We start from the raw sequence: 7,388 nt of genomic DNA, 5'->3' as shown, positions 1-7,388 counted from the left end.
TCCTGAATACAGGCAAGACTATTGTCCAGGCAACAGACTAAATTTTAGTCTAGACTCTAGACTAAAATATAGTGCAAAATATAAAGTAGACCAGCCTATAGATTAGACTATAGTCTAGACTAAACTTTAGTTCAGTCTATGAACTAATCTACAATAAAGACTGCAGACTAGACTATAGTCCAGACTAAACTATAAACTATAGTCTACTTTTGTATCAATATAAATATTTAAGACAAACTTTGATGGACTGAAAAGCTTTTAGAGTTATGAATCTCAACCGAAGCACATTGGACATATCTAACTATAAATAAAAATTATTAAGCAATAAACATATATAGAATAGTGTGATTCCATTATATTCCATTCCAAATTTATAGCTGAAAATCATTGCCGTAGTTTAGTCTATAGGTTGGACTATAGTCAAAACTACAGTCCAAAATAATAAATTTATTAATATAAAAAAAATAATTTGAAAATTGTCGTGTTTAGATCAGTGTTTTGTCGTTATTATAATAATTAATTATAGAACAAATCTAATAATAATTTTCAAATTCTTCATTAAAATTTCTAGGAACTTAGCATAATTTTTTAAAATATGGCAACGCATTATTCAATTGTAATAGAAAAGGAAACTTCAGAAAAACCTTATTAAAAATTAAAATTTTTGATTGACACTACCTTTATTTTTATCATGGTTTCGCCTATATGTACTACTATATGCTTCTATCTATATAGTAGTACATATAGGCGAAACTGAAGCAGTTTTCAAAAAAAAGGTTTTATTCTCTTCACACAGACGATGTTTATTATTTTTTGCAACACTTTTCATTAATTTAAAACCCCGAAAATAATTTATATTTTGCAAACGAAAAAAAATTTTTTATGTAAAAGTATTTTACATACTTATTTCATTTTGCATTAGTGCAGAAAAAATGACGAAAAGACGTGTTTATAATATGTTTTAAGATAAAATATCTTTTCCAAAAAATAATTAACTGATATTTTCATTCAACATATAAAATTCCATTATTATACAAACAAATAACGTTTATTTGGTACCTTTTGAACAACTGCGTTTATTTGTGTGCTTCTACTAATACATTCTCACCAGTTAGGTCTTTGACAGGGGACTTAGGTCCTTGACAATTAGTTTCGCCTATATACTACTATATGCTTCTATCATTAACCCTTAAGATGGGATGATACTTTAAATTTTCAGATTTTAAACTTTAGAACGCTTTATTACGAAAACCACATTAATTGTGTGGAGTTTTATTAAATTCAGAGGTGATGATGAAAGACTCCATTGTTTGATGTTTTGATTCCTACATGAATTACAAGAAATTAAACATTTTCACACAACTTTTTAAGGGCATTTAATATTATATTTACATTTAATAAAATCAAATTTTGATTTATAGTGCATCCAAATTCTGTCAAATTTTATATCTTAAATTTTCCTGTAAAATAATATACTAAAATTGAATTTAAAATATGTTCACAAGTTTTCGGTTTATTAAACCATGTCGCCCTAAATCGGTGTTTTGACCGCAGATATACAGATGAAGGAGTGGAAATGTTGACAAAATAATTACGCCACAATTTCAAAAATGTTGCGTGAAGCATAATAAGTACATATGTATATACTACGTATTTTGTGTTCTCATAAGATTCTAAAACAAGTATAGGATAAAATTTGATAATAGAGAAATCTGCTTAGACTCTTACATGTTCAGCCTCGAGTTCTAATAACATAAAGTACTGTTCCACCGATTTAGCCGTCCTTAATTCAAAAAGATTTCAAATAGAGAAACATGATTTATATAGTTTTTTGTATGTGTGAAATTGAAACTCTGTGATTTATATTAAACAAAAGCAAACAAAAATCCAGACAGAAAGTAACGCCTCTGGACATTAGCCAGACGTTAACTAACGACAACATTGTGTTAACACCCTTAAACTACAAAAGTAAATGCATAATAAATGTGCAAAAATGAAACATATTCAAAGATACTCTTAATTGGTACGTACATTATGGTGGCTTCATTTATATCGAGAAAAATAGGGTTCTAATGCTCCTTCAAAAGTTCATTCAAAAGTTTTGTTATTTAAGTGTTTTGTATTTAAATATAAAACAAGATCGGATAGAAAATTAATTCTGTGAAATTAAAATTAAATACACAGAAAAAATGAAATTCAAAATCAAATAAAAAATTCATAATGCCAAGTATTTTTTTTACTAAAATAGGACCTTTCACGAAATTCGTAAAATCAAGTATTCAAATTCGTAAATTCTTTATTAAAAAAAATTTGGATTTTTCTTATTAAAATAATATACTATTTACGAAAAACATTTATAAATATTCGCAACATTTCCAGACAATTACGCAATAACGCAAATTATTTGTATTTTATCTGAAACAGATATATAATTTACTGTATTTTGGCAATATTAATACACAAAATGTCTTGAATTGAATTGAATCTATAAAAATTTTATTAAAAAGTATGTATATATATTGAATTTTAACAAAAATTTTACTATTTCTATAAAATTAAAATTTGTAAAAAGTACTTACACACTTACAACAATTTTATTTCACATTTTAATAACTACTATTTTGTACTGTAAAAACTGAAAGGTTTATAAAACAAAATTTCCATACAAAATCTATTTTATAAACCGATTATAAAACAAAAAATTTGTTTGTGAATAGGGGGGTTATACATAAATTATTATAAACCAAATAAGAATTATATCAATCCATATTAGTACATTCAAAAGCTTGTTTTATTGTTGTATTCCACATTCTGAGAAAAAAAATAAAACTCAAGCAAAAGCATTTATTGAATAAGTAAAAATATTTACTGAAAATTAAATTTATTTCAATAAAGTTTTTGTTAGAAAATATTTCCTTCTATGTAAAATTCAAAAAAAAAAAAATCGTTATAAAAATCGAAATAAAATTTAAGCAAACGATTGTTAAGAAAAAATTGTGCATATTTTTGTCTGTGTACTAACTACGTACTATATTGCAAAATTACTATCATTAGTTTTAGACTTATACTAGTAAACTATGATCAAATTGAATCCTTTGTATGTACAAATTTAAAAAACGCAAAAATTTTCCAAAAAATATTGTTTTTGAGAAATAAATAATAATAAAATACTAATGTAGAATAATGTATATAGAATTTTAAAACCCAGAAAAAACATTTCAGTGAAATTGTACGATATTTTAAAAATGATTTATATAACGATTAAACATATGAACATATTAATGGTTATAAATTAGACCGACTCACAGAAAAAAGAGTTTTTAATACCTTTTAATACTTACTAATACTACGTATATTTGTAATAGAGTGTGCCGAAAAACAGCCGTTTATGAATCTCATATAGCAATACTTCTCAATCGATGCGTATAAATGCACCGAACACAAGAGAACTAAATATTATTTTTTTGGAAAAAGACCTCAGTTACCGACTATCGATTAAAATATGTTAAACAAAGTTCTGCAGTCTTTTGGAAATGGGTCTCAAACATTTAGTAATTTTGAGCTAATTATGGGAGAAATAATTTTAAAATTGTATAAGTAAGTAGTTGTGTTTCTATCTTGATAGCAACTGAAATTTTTTAAGAATTGAATTGATTGTATTTTTAATGTCACATATCTTGACCAATTTGACACAATATTTCTAAGTTTCATTGTAACCGCATCTCGTGCCTCGACATGCCTCGACGAATTTTCCATATTTTTACTATTCCTTCAGTTTTTAAAGCTTTTTTGTATTATTATTTTACAAAGAGCTAAACTCAGAGAAGAATTTTTGTTTACCTTTAATTTTGAACCATTTTTAACAATTTGTAGCAAAGTATGTATGTATGTATAAATACTTTTGAAAAGAAAATTATTTTGGAAACTGAGATTGTTGTTGCCGTATTGTGTGGGTGCTATGGGAAAACGCATACCGATATTACCCAATACAAAATAAACATTAACTATTAAAAATATATGTGTAAAATTTAAACTCCTAGCTCTTTCTGTTCATACTATATCGTGCTTTCAACAGGCAGACAGACGGACAAACTTGGCTAAATCGTCTTAGAATTTAATAAGGACCCAGAATGTATATACTTTTGAGGGTCTATGATCGATATTTCCATGTGTTACAAACGGAATGAAAAAATCAATATATGGTCGGTATAAAAATATATACAACGTTCAGAACATCTTCTAAAAAACGTTACTGATAGTATGTAAATCATTGATATGTTCCAACTTTTGTTTAAGTTCAATTGTAATGATTTACTGTTAAAATGTTTGCTATAGTGCGCCAATTGGAAAATCACGTTTCCCGTTTTTGGATTTTATCTCACACATTATTATGATAATCATGCTTGTCTAGACAATATGGACGACAAACTGCTGCCGCTGCTGTTATTAAAAAACCAAGAAAAAACAAATAAGAAAGTGTAGTCGGGCATGGCCGACCCTACACCAGTTATGAATATTATATGTAATTTATTTTTCATAATTAAGCATTTATCTTCAATATTCCCTTGTTCCGATACATTTAAGCAATTTATGGATTAAAAACTAATTTTCTGAAAGACGCTATATATGGGGGCTAGGGGCAAATATGGACCAAGCCCGATAAAATTTTATGAATATATTTATATTTACACAATATTTTATTGTGCTGAATTTCATCGTATTATTTGTGTTTATAAGTTAATTTGGGACATTCATGTAATTTTCTGAAGGGAACTTTGTACGTTCAAATGGGGCCCGATCTTTATGAAATTTGGCAGGGTCATCAAGACTTCTATAAAGCTTAGTTGTGCCGTATTTTATCGATATATCTGTATATTTAACATATTTATGAGCTCAGAAGCCCTTTTCGGGGGGTTCTGTTCTATGGGGGCTAGGTTAAATAATGGACCATTTTCAATTGTATTGAAAATTGCGCACATTGACAGCCAGCCAGACGGACGGACATAGCTTAATCGATTCTAAGTCGATTGGTATACTTTAGGGTGGGTCTAGCACAAATATTTCCGTATGTTACAAACATAAGCACAAATCCAATATACCCTGCCCACTAAAGTGGTGTAGGGTATAATTACAATAACACAAAAAAATTAATGTGCTGTAGTTTTGGTAAGTAAAACTTACCAAACCTTTTGCACTTGCAGATAATGTTAAAAAATCTGAATTTAAACCCTTACATTTAGCTAAATGAAAAGAAAAGTAACATGAAAAAATGTTGTGCTTTTACAGTGCACAGTGGAATGGAAATAAAAGAAAGGAAAATAATTCTGTAACTCCTAAACGTTTTGTCTGATTCTAATGAAGTATTGACAAATTTATGTTTTCCCATGGACTCACCAAGGACACCTCGGGCATGTTAAACTTTTAAAACAATCCAAATTCTTATTTTGTGTTAAGATCAATGATAAAATCACTTCTATAGAATCATCCTATCAATTATCTCTAATAGAAGATAATCGAATTTGAAAATAAAATCTTCAACATTTTAACTACCCTACTCCAGTTTTGGTAATAGTGGATCCATGTATTCCCCGATTTTCTTTATTATTGTTTTTGTCATTCCGTTTCTAATACATTGAAATATTGCTGAAATTTTCCACAAATGTTTCTTGTAGGTAAGGTTTGTTTGGTACTGACTAAGGGCAATATCGTTTGAAGATTTCGCCTAGCCCCCATACAAGTGACACCCCAGAAAACTCGTTAAATACTCATAAAAACATTAAATATGAAGCAATTTCCATGAAAAGTTAATTTTATGCATCCATAAACTTTACGGTATAGTATGGCAGGCTTCGGGACATATTTGACCTTAGTCCCCATATATTGTTCTTGAATGCTGATAATTTTGTTAAAAATACAAGTAAGCTACGAAATTTAACACAAAATATTTTTATAGGAACCCAAACCTCTCCACCAAATTTTCTGGCAATCGGTCCATTAGATTCCTTTCAAAAAATTACTTTAACACTAATTTAAAATATCTGTCTAGCAATTAAATTCGACATAAAAATGTTTTATATGAACATAAATATGTGTATCAAAGTTTATGACAGTTGGCCCATAATTGACCCTATATTCTATATAAAGATCCTTAAGAAAAGGATAAAATTCTTTTGACAAATTTTATTTAGTTTAGTCCATAATTGACGCTTCCCTCCTCCATTTGATTTTGTACTATTGATAATATTTCGTCCTGTTCTATATTTTTATGAAGTTCGAATATAATTAAAAGTTCAGCATTTGTAATAGACAAAGTCATTAAAAATGCTCTTGTTACTAGAGTTGCAGGAAGTTGCAGATTAAATTTATAATTCTTACTCTTAATGTATAACAGTAGTAGATACAATGTTCACCCAACCTCTTTTGATTTGTATAAATGTTTTTAGTTTTTAAAAAAGGCCACAATCACTCAATTTATCTATAAAATTAAACCGCACAAAATCGCAATAACCAATACTATTGTAAAACATGTGCTAATTTACAAAGAAAAACTTTAAGGAAATATCATAGCCATCATTTATTTAAAGGTATCTAAAATCTAATTTAAAACCTTAAAACGAAAGCAAAATATTTTCAATATTTTCAAAATATTATTTAAATTGTATGATTTGAAATGTGAGCTAAATCTATTATTAAAAATTTATGAGAATTAAATAATTGAAAGAAATCATTTTTGGCCGCAATTGACCACCGTGGTATGGTGCAAACATTTTAGAAGTTACAGAACAGTAATATTGGTCCAATACAATTTTATTCAACATTAAATGGCTTAAGTATATATGAGGCAAGGTAAAATTCAAATTAAATGCTATATTATGAAAGCTAAATCACATTATATTTTTATAAAAGGCTGGACAGTTTTCAAGAAAATATCGTACGGGGGACTCGAATTTTCATGTTAAATTCAATATTTTACAGAAGGTTATTTATGATTTATACATCTATGGACGCGGCTTTCAAACGATACCCTTAATAAAAAAAAAATAATTCCAAAATACCTTCTTTTAATTTGGTCCAGCCCACAAACGGTCATCGCTAGATTTAAAATATTTTGGGAATCGGCATAAAACAAAGCAAAGTAAATTTTGAGAGGGGTAACAAAAATACGTTTTTGTTGACATACAATGTGAGTTGAAAGAAAGTTGAAATAATTTGAATACCATATATAGTTAATTACTTTTCCTTATAAAACTATAAACACAGAGAAAAATGCCTTAGAACGTTGAATTGTCGAGGAAATTGTTAATATCTAAAGAAGTGTTACATATGAAAATCAAAAGTAAGTAATCTATAAATTTAAAATTGTTTTTATAAAATTCTTAAAAATAAAA

This window comes from Lucilia cuprina, chromosome 4, assembly GCF_022045245.1.
Source record: "Lucilia cuprina isolate Lc7/37 chromosome 4, ASM2204524v1, whole genome shotgun sequence".
Classification (NCBI taxonomy): domain Eukaryota; kingdom Metazoa; phylum Arthropoda; class Insecta; order Diptera; family Calliphoridae; genus Lucilia; species Lucilia cuprina.
This window is presented reverse-complemented; position numbering follows the sequence as displayed.